The following is a 12,009-nucleotide window of genomic DNA, read 5'->3' on the forward strand; positions in this document are numbered from 1 at the left end:
CTGCCCGCCCCGCCCGGAGCCTCCCGGCTGGGGGGTGGGGGGGGCAGCACCTGCCCGGGGCCGCTGTCTGTCCCGCCGGCGCGGTGCCTCCCGCTGCCGCCCCGTGGCTCCGAGCGGTCCTTGGCGCGGCGCTTCGCCTGGTCCTTACCTGTTTCGTATTCGCGGTAGAAGTTCCCACCGCTGAATCCGCACGTATCGAAAAGAATGTTGCTATCGTTCTGGGTTATTCAAGGTGGCCTTTGCGTTCGCAGAAAAAAGAATTGCAGCCCTTGCTCCTGACATCCCTCATTTCTCTCACAGGATTTTCACATATATGTTAATTCCTCCGTTGCTTTTCTCTTGCCCGAGTGTTTTACCATCGCAGTATTGCTGACACCAACAAAGCAGGACTTCAAACCTTGCAGTATTTTTTCCCGTTCCCATTACGTTCTGCTTCTTTATCAGTTCTCCTCTTGTGCCCATACATTTAGCGTTAATCTGCAGGAGACCACATGCTGCTTTGAGAAAGATCTTGTGAGCAGTGTAACATTTCTAAACATCCAGCAACCAGTATTTGGATTTATCTCCTGCACTTCCAATCTAGACAGCAGTAAAGGAGAAAAAAGGTAGTACTGCAGAAGGCAATTGAAGGTCAAGGGGAGAGATGGCTGACTGATTTAGGAAGAAAGTGAGATAGAAGCCTCAATTCCATTTCAATTCCACTTTTTTGTCTTCTGTGAAGCCTTCTGCAAGCTTCCTAAGACCTTTGTTTTCCTTCTAAAATGGAGGACACAAGGTCTAAATGCATTTAAAATCATCAAAGCACTCAGAGAATGCTGCAAAGTATGAAACCACTGAAAATGCTCCATTCTTCAGGGAGCTAATTGCCTGAGTCGTGGAAGCACAGTAAGCATTCTCTTTGTTGCAACGTTATGTCTCAGCAACGTTATTTGAACACAATTACGGGCCGTGCTTTCAGCAGGCATGTTGACACTGTCACACACCGTGGTTTCAGACGTTCTACCTGTGTGCAGGGCAGCAGTACTGGCACCGCCAGCCGCGGCCACGCTGCCCCTTTCGGCACGGTGAAGCACGCAGTGAGCTTCCCCATGCTGCAAGTGGCACAAAGCCAATACCAAGCCATACTGGGGGGTTTTCTGGCGTCCTCTTGGATGGGTGGGTGGGCTGGACAGACTTGGCAAGGGCTTGTGAGGTTTCTGCCAACATTTAACAAAGGAATCCTTTACACACATTCTTGCCTGTTACGGCACCTTTTCACTCTGCTCCATAGCACTTGAAGGAAAAAAATGTCTACGTTTAATATGTAAATAAAAGTATTGATCCAGTAAAAAGGTCATTGCATTCATCCAAGGCAAATCACATTGCTTTCAGATAACTTTGTTTTCACAAGTTCATGAGCTCTTCAAACAAAGCCTGCTATTTCACTGCGCGCCTGAACTCCACAAGTTGGAAAATGGGGAACGTGTCAGTGATCAGCACTCAGGATAACATCACTGCATCAAGCTAATAGCCAGGTCATCGCGTTTGTCAGAGGACGCTTCACATCCTTCAACAAATTGAGTGAAGAGTGGAAACAAGCAAAAACCTGGACGCTGTTCATAAGCGCTGGAATTGAAGATCTGTATTTCTACAGAACGGGTAAGCCAGCTTTGGCAGAATTAAAAATTCCCCATCAGAAAGAATCTCCAGGACTGTGATGATAAGCTATAACCAAATGATAATCTAGGTGTAAATAATGAGGAAAAAAATGATTTTAAACATTATCACCGATTAGACTGAGCTCATCTCAGCTATTCATACAGCTTTTAATAAACTTCAGCCTTCAATACACCTTTTAATAAACCTGTGAACTTCTTGGGGGTTCATTTCATGAAACATGTTTAAATTTCATTTTCAAAATTAACATATGGTTCTATTCACAACAACTTAAAACCAGACTTTAGAAGTTGCATTGGTATAGTTTTAATGCACAAAGTATTCTAAAGCTGATACAAAAAATTTTGTAGATCTGAACAGTGCTTATTGTGAGGAAAAATGTAGTTAAAGCATGAAAGGAATTAGAATCCTAACAGGAAAGCTACATCAATGCAAGTACCTGAACAGAGCAGAGAGGTTCTTTAAGAAAATGCTCCAGTATTTCCACATGACCTACCGAAGGGAAGGAGCACTGGTATGCTGCCAAATTCCAGGAGAGCTGAGCAGTGATTAGAATTTAACTCAGGAATCAAGAGGATTTTTTTCCTTGAATTTCTCAATGTATAAAATTCTGAAGCACTCTCAACTTTACATTTGAAAAAAAAAAAATCTAAAAATGTAATAAAGAATTTGCTTTAGGAAAACATCTGGTAGTTTTAAGTGCCTTATTTCAGCAAATTCTTCACTTTCACAGCCTGAGTATGGCATGCACACATCAATTCTGTGGCCACTGGCAGCATAGGAAGCAGGCAAATAACTGAGCTGAGTTGGTTATAAAATAATGCAAGTACAACACGGATAAGACACAAGTTCTGAAACGGGCTTTCAGTAGAAAGACAACTGGATGCAATGGCAGGGAGTCAGGCAGTCAGTAATCTCTAACTGGCAGATGACGGCCACTGCTGAGTGGGGCAGGGACACCCGCCTGACCTCAGCCAAGCACAGCAGAAGAGTACTGCACAGCCTCCCAGGCTAAGAACACTCTACACAAAGCCACCCCAAGAACTGCATTCCTTAGCTAGGGGTCAAAGCAGTCAGATAGAAGGAAGTAATAAGAGAAGCAGACAGGAGAACAGAAGGGACCTAATTTAAAGGGCAATGTATAAATGCTTCTAGTGCTTCTTCCACTGAACGTTCTCAAAACATAGTAATATATGCTCACATCTACATTGTTATACTATCACATCATCCCATGCATACTTCAACATCTTCACCGGTGTTCCAGCACTCGGCAAAACATCCAGAGCAGCCCTGCAAGGCCTTACAGCCCGATTCCCCCGTGCATCACGGGGCAGCTGTGAGGGTTCACAAAGGCAACCAGAGGACACTGGTGGCTGGAAGTCATCACAAGACCTGCCCCAGGGAGCTCTGTAGGGCTGGCTTCACCTTCTGAAGGGGAAAAGGAGTAATATCACTCCTGGAATTTCACCATCAGCAAGCAGAACTTCCCCTTAAAAATAAAAATTAAGACACTACCAGCAATGAAATCAGTCTTTGCAGACTGATGAACATTTTACATGCTATGAACAATGAACCATCCAAGAGAAATTTTCTTCTCCTGGATTAGAAATTGACATCTCCTTCAATAGCATCTACTGGCCCGTTCTCTCCCCTCACCTTCGTCACTGGTGAAGCATTCACTGACTCTTTTCACCTCCAAAAGCCTTCATGGACATCTGCAACCTGCAAGTGCCAGACAGGGATTACACCACAGCCACATCTGGGATGAAGGGCAGCAGGCTTTCTATATGAGGGAGGTTAAATTAATTTCTATAAAAAACAGAAGCAAAGCCTCATGTTCTTCAGAAAAGTGCCAGTGGACTTTTAATGATGCTGGGAACCAGCCAAGGCCGTGGGTTGTATTTCTTTTGAAAGAATTCTGTATAATGAAGCACACTGAAAAATATGCAGAGAGACTGACAGCAATGTTTACTTTATTCATGGCACTACATTTATTCAGGAAACAGAGGGGAAAAAAAAAATCTCAACTGAGAAAAAAGGTAGCCTTCTTCCAATAATACCATAAAAATACACAAGTCCAGAACAGAAGGTCAGGGAACAGCAGTTCCCTCTGACTGCATGGCCATGGCCATGCTGCCCTGTGGCATCTAGAGTTTTTTCAGCAAGAGATGGAGTGTGGAGGATACAGCAGCCCTTTGGAGGGAAAAAGATCATTTTTATTTTTTGAGAAGGTGGAAGAAAAATTGTATAAACCATGCCTTACAAACAAAGTTTTAAAGGTCTCTCAGCAGGCTTTAAATAAAATGTATAAATAAATACGAAGATGAAGTACACTCACTGCATTCTTTCTTTCCATGGATGAAACGGGCCAGCGAAAACAACTGACCTCAACTGTTTTAATACTGTTTGCTGTTACGTAACCAAACCAAGCAGTTCTTTCTGCCTCTGGTGGAGAATTCCAAAGGTTTTAGAAGTTCATTTTTCAGTTATTCTTTGGAATTTGTTTTACCTGCAGTTATTGCTTACATCAGCTAATGTGACAGCAGTTCAAAGAACTTAATTCACTCAACAGCACTTAATTCCTACAAGCAACAAAATTTGACATTCAGCAAATTTGGCTCTCCTCCTTGCAGAGTATTTCTTTCTTTAGTTATTTGGTCCTCTACATGCAATGGAAAGTTTAGGCTTTTTTTTTTTTTTTTTTTTTAAACAGGAAAAATAATTTCAAGTCTTCCATCACTAGCTATAAACTCAAGGCAGGCACATTGCCCCAAATTACAAGGCTGTATAAAGCGGAACTAATAAATCCCAATTCCCCGCAGACTTCAGTCTTCTCTTCCCACCTTCCCACTCACTCCTCCCACAGAGCCCAGTGACCCAGCATCCCCCGAGGGTCCCCTTTCACACGCAGTAGGCTTAGCTCCTATTTATGTCCCTAACTACTGCTTGAGCAAGAGAAAGCAAGTGCTTTGCCAGGTTCCATGTGTGCAGACTGACAGATCTGCGCTTGGCCTGTCTCGCCTGCTGACTGGCCAAACTTCCTTGGCAACGCTTCCCTAAGCACAGGAAGTCTTGGATCTATCTTCTCTACTGAGCCACTAATTTTCATGCAACTGGTATTAGCTCAGTGAGCTCTGAGATCCTTCTCAACTGAAATGGCCCAAAAGACTCGAGTTGCTTATAATGAGAGGGTAGAATAGGACAGAGCACACATGCAAAAGCAAGAGGAAAACTGTGGTCAAAGTAAAATATTTTAAGTATGACAGCATTCTGTTAATAGCTGTGCTGTACCTTCTGCTCAGCTAAAAGGTGATCCGGAGAAATTCTGACAAGCTAAGTTTTAAATATTTCAGATCCTGCCATTTTCACTGGCAATCTCCCAGCCCTTTACAACAGCACTGCAAGGCGTTGCTTGTTTTTAAATCAAAACATCCTAACACAGCCAGTTGAACAGCTGCTAGTTATAGCTGCCTTCTGGCAATCCAATGTTTTTCTGGGTCACGTGTTGCTTTACCAGGAAAATAAACCCACGTAAAATAACTCAGGTTTATAACATACATGAATGTTGGTATTAATTCAGCAATCTAATACTCTTACATATATCAATGACTAATACACCACTTGTTTCTTTCAAAACTAGCCCCTGACAACAGGAGCCAACAATTATTACCAAAAGATACTGTTAGCTGTGAAGTTTTGTCATTCAAGTCACGGTGAGATTACTGCACTGATGGCACAATTCTGAATCACTCCTTACTGACCCCCATGCCTAAGCTACACAAATCCAGTCCTGGGTTTGGCCACAAGTACCAAGTGCTCACCCTAAGCCTTTTGCCTTTGCTTTGGTTTTAAGTAATTTTCTCTGGAGTCAGTGACTGATTTTTAATAAAATTTAAGCTTTTCCTCCTTCCCATAGTAGCCTCACCTTTCAGAGCAGATGAAGACCTTTATCTCATTAGCCTTCCAACCATCTCCAAAAATACAGTCAGTAAACTAAGTCTTTCACAAATAATCACTTGATTCCTCTGGAAAAGAGAGGTTTTAACGTGATAGTGATTTATCATCCACATCAAACAGTTTTCATTAACCAACCACAGCAAGTAACGTTGATCTCCACCTCTGTCCTACCACTTACAACATGATCAATAAATTCAAGTAAACTTGAGTGCAACATCCAAGTCTTCTCTGCAGCCAAAATGGGTGTTAAGTGCTGTGTTCAAACACAGACATTAATTACTGAGACTCAGCCTAGCCACGTATCATCGTCTCTTAACACCTACCCACCATTCCTATGTGCTCTTGGACCACAATTTGACTTCCTTGTTCCTGGCTCAGACAGGCCTTTACCACTTTGTACTGCAGTCAAATGGTCAGTGTCAGAACAAAAACCTGGCTGGGATTTTTCCGAGTGGAAACAAGCACAACACAAGGCAAGACAAAGATTGCAGCCAATCACTTGGAGCAATCTGCACTAGTTAGAGGGCACCCTGCATTCTGGCTCAAAGTCCAGCGAACAATTACATGTTCTGATCCAAGCCTCAGTAGCCATCTGAATCCATTATCTTTTCTTTAATCATATTCTCTCTTTTCCTGCTATTTATTTCAGTTTAATCCTGCCATTTCAATCCCTCTCTCAAAGAGGCGTCCTTGTTCTTTTGAATGCTGTCAATCTGATAAACTGAGTGTCAGAGATTTAGGATTGCTTGTCTCCCTTCCTATAGAAATTCACTGTTTTACTGCAAATTCTTTCTACATTTGTTTAAGACTATTCCTAGAACCTTGATGTTGCAAAAATTCTTCTGGTGTACTCTGAATAGTTTCTGAAATTGTTCTAAACCACTTCTACAAGGATGACATTTTTTACATGACCATAAAGGAACACTGAGTGCTACATATGAGCAAGCATTAACAACTTCTTTAAACCTACATTCATAGAGAAAAAAGGTAGCTTGTGCATGATTCCATCAGCTTCTGCACCCAAATTCAGCTCTCTTGTGTGTATGGCCAAAACAACTGTTTTTCTTCAGGGTTGGACATTGCTATTTAAGCTTTTGTTCTGAAAGCAAAGAATCAGAGTGGCTTAGTTAAGACTCAGGAAAAAAAAAGTTTAACCCATATTAGGAAAATTCTTAGAATTGTAACTGCTACTAAAATTAATTGAAACTGCTTTCATTTGGTATTTTTTTGCAATTTACTCTTTGAAAGGCATTTGGCCTAAAAAGTCTGCCACACAAGAATTATTAAGGGCTCATCACAAGCAAAGAATATACCATCTTAAAATGGTGTATGAAGCAGCACTGCTTAAAGGCACTGATCTCAGACCACCACCATCTGGAACACTGCATCTACAAAAACCTTCAGTCAAACATAGTTAATAATTAATTGTCAAGGAGAGAGGAGTCAAAGATCTTTTTCTTCAAATAAAATTTACAACTAGTAATGTTCAATCTACCACGCAGAAAGTCTGCAAACAATGGCAGTAGAGAAAAATAATTGCTTCCACGTCTACAGCATTATCCTACAGATAGTTTTCAAGTATGCATTTATTAGCATGATGTACATGCCAGCCAGTATGGATAATTCAAACCTTTTATAAGAGGGGCATTTCTAAACAGTGTGAGCATTGTGTGCTGTTAGGTGCACTGCTGTGCTTGGCACAAGAAATGTGCAATGCACCGATACAACTAATTTTTTAAGCCAGTTTAAGGCAGACTTAGATGCCCCACCCACACTTACAGTTTATAGACATCCATGGTTTTGAAGCCCTGTAGCTCATTACCACTTGAAAAGCATTTATTTTCTTTTAAATGTATTTCAATTCCAAGCGTTACAGAAGTACTGACATACATGCACGTATCAGCACTTGCTTCATTCCACTTTTCTAGAAAGAAGAAAGCATGTTAGATCAGATTCTGTCCTCACCTACACTACTGCAACACCCACTACTTGGAATGGCTGATTATGAGGCACAGTAACATTTCACTGCAAACATCTCTGCTGTGAAACCAGAGCCACGCAGTGACCCAAAGCATTTGTTCAGACTGCTGACTTTCTTAATTACTTGTGTTTACATCAACTTCTCTGCAAAATCTGAGTGGATCAGAGAACAAATAATTCATTTCTATGAAGGCTGTACCAGAAGGGCTAGAAGACTTACATCAAAGGGAAAACTGAGCTCCACCTGAAGAGTGCTTCTGGAATTAAACTATCTCTATCCTCTGAATATACTATTTGTTTGTTTTAATTAAAAAGATTGAGCAACACACAAGTTTTACTTTCGGTACTGAACAGTAACTTTAGATACTCTGTGCAGTTCCACAGTACTGTTCCAGACAACTAGAGGCTCTTTTAGGTTGTCAGCAACATCCTGGTCATCAACACCCCTTCCTCCATGTGTATCTGAACTACAAAGACTCACAAACTGACTGACTTTATTCATGCAAAGTTTCTTATCTGAGAACTTCATATGCTAACAAAAGCCTGCCATGACTGAAAAGCCAGAAGGCTTAATGCCACCTTTCTGGAACAGCAGAGTCAGGGGAAGATTTACTTTGAGCAAGTAGCTTCGAGCCTCCAGCAAGATGTTTTTCCCAGTGTAATAAAAACCATGCTACCTCATGTCTGTTTGCTTTATTGAGGTATTTGCCTTTAAAAAAAAAAAAAAAAAAAAGAGAGAGAAAAAAAGAAAATCACTAACAACCCACAACCCTACTGACAAGTAACAGCGAAGTACACACAAGAGTTACAGGGGCGTTCCTTCATTTCTATCCACTACTATGGTCTTTATGAATAAAGCCATTCCCAGCTTCAATACATTTCATCTGAAGATGAAACTTTCATTTAGTTCCCCTCTAAATATATTTCTCATCATATATTCAAAAATTACTTTCTAAATCCCACCTTGAACGTTTTGCATTTTAAATGAACCAAAAATAATACTTTACTGTATATTAATGAACTCATTCAAAGAAGAAGCATTACGGTAACTCCACAGAATAATTGCTTCATGGCTTCATAAAGCTTCACTTCTACACAAACTATGTATTTTAGCAATCAAAACCTCAGTTGGCTTCTGTAACAGAAATCAGTCACAAACATTAATGAAGTAGAACTTCAGGCTATGTAGGAGAACAGAAAGGCATCCAGCTCAAGTAACAAGGAAACAGAAAAATTCTACTTAAATTGGCCTGTTCTTTCTATGCTTACTAAGAAAAACTTGTTGCACTTACCAAAGAGGAAAAAAAACTTAGTTCTGTTATTAGCAGTCCATTACACCATCCAAGTGGCTAGCTTTCCACCCTGTACACAAGTATGAGCCGACTTAACTCTCCTGTTCACTGAACTCACTGATGTTCTGCTCCCACAGAAACAGCTCTAGAAGGGTGATCTTAAAAATGAAAATAAAATTTTTTTAAAAAAAAATCACAGCATAGAGCAGTCTGGATTCGTGTTTATTGAAGCCAGTAATTAAAGATGTCCTTATTTTGCCAGCACTAGAAAGCAAGATCCCACATGACTGCATACTGCACTTGGTTAAAGCCATACAGCTGGTCTAAGGTTTGTCTCATACATTTGCAGTCCTAATTATAAGTTGGAAAAAAAACAAACAAAATAAACAACCGCCACCCACCCTGCTCCACCTTCCTTCCCTCCCCCCAAAAAAACAAACAAAAAACACCCTTAGTATACAGGACAGTAAACTTTCATTTACAGCATGTATATTGTTAAGTTCATGATGTACAGAGCAGTCACTTTCAATGCAGTTAAATTAAATAAAATATGAAATTCAGTTTAAACAGTTTTTTTTAAATGCCAATAAAAAAAGTGCAAACTTAAAATCAAGCAGCATAACCACAGCATTTTTATGGAGGGCCAATCTTTAAACTTTTATATTTGCTTCAAGTTGAACAATTTCTTTTTTTTGTTTTCTTAAACACGAATAGTAGATGCAGTCACCGTAATGCATATAAATACAGTCATATAATAGTTTAAACAGTCTACCGTACAAGTGTATCTGCAAATAAAATGAAGTTTTGCTTGAAAATGTGAAGGCTGTTTGCAATTGGCCTTTGGTTCCAATGCTTGAAGACACCAGAAGAACTGTGCAGCTCACCAAAGCTGGCAGACTTCGGCAGCCACAGGATGCTACATTACTTACAACTCTTCTGATAAACTAGGAGCATTCACTTGCAATTAGAAACTGGAAATCTGTTTCTGTTTTGTCAGAAGCATCTTTTCACAAAGCTATTAAGTTACAGTTATCAGTTTTGATAAATTTTAGTATATTTAACACTTTTATAAAACTGGGAAGTACTTCAATTGTAAGTTTCAGCTGTATTGCTAGAGAAAGTGCTTATCAGGTTAGATGGCAAAAACACAATTTTGGACTGAGGTTTTCGAACTCTATCCCATTACAATCACACACTTTTCCAATTTTCTTGTAATGCCTTTGATGTTTCAGTCTCAATTCTCAGTGTCAGAAGGACAGAGTGTAATTACTTCTGGTGTGGCAACTTGCAACTGGCACCCATTACACCAGGAAGTACATCCACATTCCCATCAGCCATCCACAGTCTTAGTCCATTATCTAGACAACTGTGTAACTTTAGGTCATACCCTTTATTTTAAAAAGTTAAAAAAAAAAAACCAACATTTTTAACAAAACTGGCACAAATAACATGCTCACGTTAATGGTTGTCAAAGAGGCAAGTAAATACTCTTAGCTTCCTAGATAATGTTTAGACAGACTTACGTGAAGAACAGCCTCTTGATGTTACATAGGATTTGAAGTTAACATCCAGTACTGTGTTAGTGGTCAACCTAATTCTGTATATTTAAGTAACAGTATATATTAGGGAAGTTATATCCAGACATCGGATTTAGTACAAGTTTATAACAACAGAAAGTAAACTCTGCGTAACTCAAATTGTGGTTTTTCCCTTCAGCATTAAGAGCACAGAATATGCTTGGCATTTTTTAATTTAGGGTAGTGTGTACATGTAAAACAAGCATACCATATATAAAATCAAAAGTGCCATTTCAGTAACCATAGCAGTTTTGTTTTTACAGAAGGATGGTTTTCTGTGACCATGGGCAGAGCTCCGTCACAGCAACAGGGACAACAACCCATCTTTCCAAATGAAATGCTACATTAAAAAAAAATACAAAACAAGTTATTGACTATGTTCATCATGTACACATTCGTACTTTTTAGGTTACCTTCAGAACGGGAGTTGGCTGCACCTGCAGCAGATGTGGTTGGAAACAGGGCCTTGAAAGCTTTTTACAAACTTCCACAGGTATAAGGCAGGAAACAGTTTTAGCTTGGTAGCAAATATTTAGTTACAAAAAGTAAGAAAAAAATACTGAGTGTTCTGTAGCACATTTCATTATGGGAAAATGATACGTCACCGACCATTCTTCATAGGCTAGCCTCTTGGCATAAAAAAAGGCAGAAGCTATCAGAAAACAGGACTTAAAATTAAATACAAATTGCCAAACTACGCATTTTAAAATAAAACCAAACAGTGACTGTTTGTACTACAGTGCACAATAAATTCAAGCACCTTCTAAAGACACATCACACGCTGTGCCAGGCACTTGGATCTAAACAAGTTTAAGTTTCTCCCTTTGTCAGCTACACCAGAAAGGGCATCCACACTCTTAGACATTTCTTTTCTTCTAAACTAAAACAAGATTTATAACAAGAATAAATTCCCATGATGCTTAGTGTTTGGCCTGGAATTCTCCAATATAAAGTAGTCTTTTTTAAAACAGGGATTATTTACCCTATGCAAAACACAGGATTTGACAACATTGCTCCTCTCCAGTCAATCCAACATTCTTGTTTCTTACTGATTCAAATCTGCTTCCCTTTTAGGGCTCCATCTCCTACCTAGGCTTCTTTCAACCTAATTAATGTTCTGTTACATCACCACCACCTTTCCAAGTATTTAACTCATTTGTAAACATACGAGTAGCCAATTCCAATAATTCTGAGAGAGGATTCCGTTTCTTTCTTGCCTTATGTGCAGTCATAAGTAGTATTTTAGTAATAATTCTGCATCTTGCTTCTCTGTGCTCTTCACAACAGGAAATGCAGCTGCACCTGCTTACCTCGAAAACCAAAAGAATTGCCCTATATAAACTCTAAATGGTTATCTTATACAGAGGGATTTTATATGCAAACTTCCTGAATGTGCACTTTTTACTGGGACAAGGCAATGACATAGTAAGCTCATTTCCCCTGCCCCAAAAAAAACTGATAGCATCTGCCATAGCAGAAAATTCCTGGTCTTATCAGATCAATATACATAGTTATTTGGTCATTTACTTATGCATTTTTAAGCGCTA

The sequence above is a fragment of the Tetrao urogallus genome, assembly GCF_951394365.1.
Source record: "Tetrao urogallus genome assembly, chromosome: 12".
NCBI lineage: Eukaryota > Metazoa > Chordata > Aves > Galliformes > Phasianidae > Tetrao > Tetrao urogallus.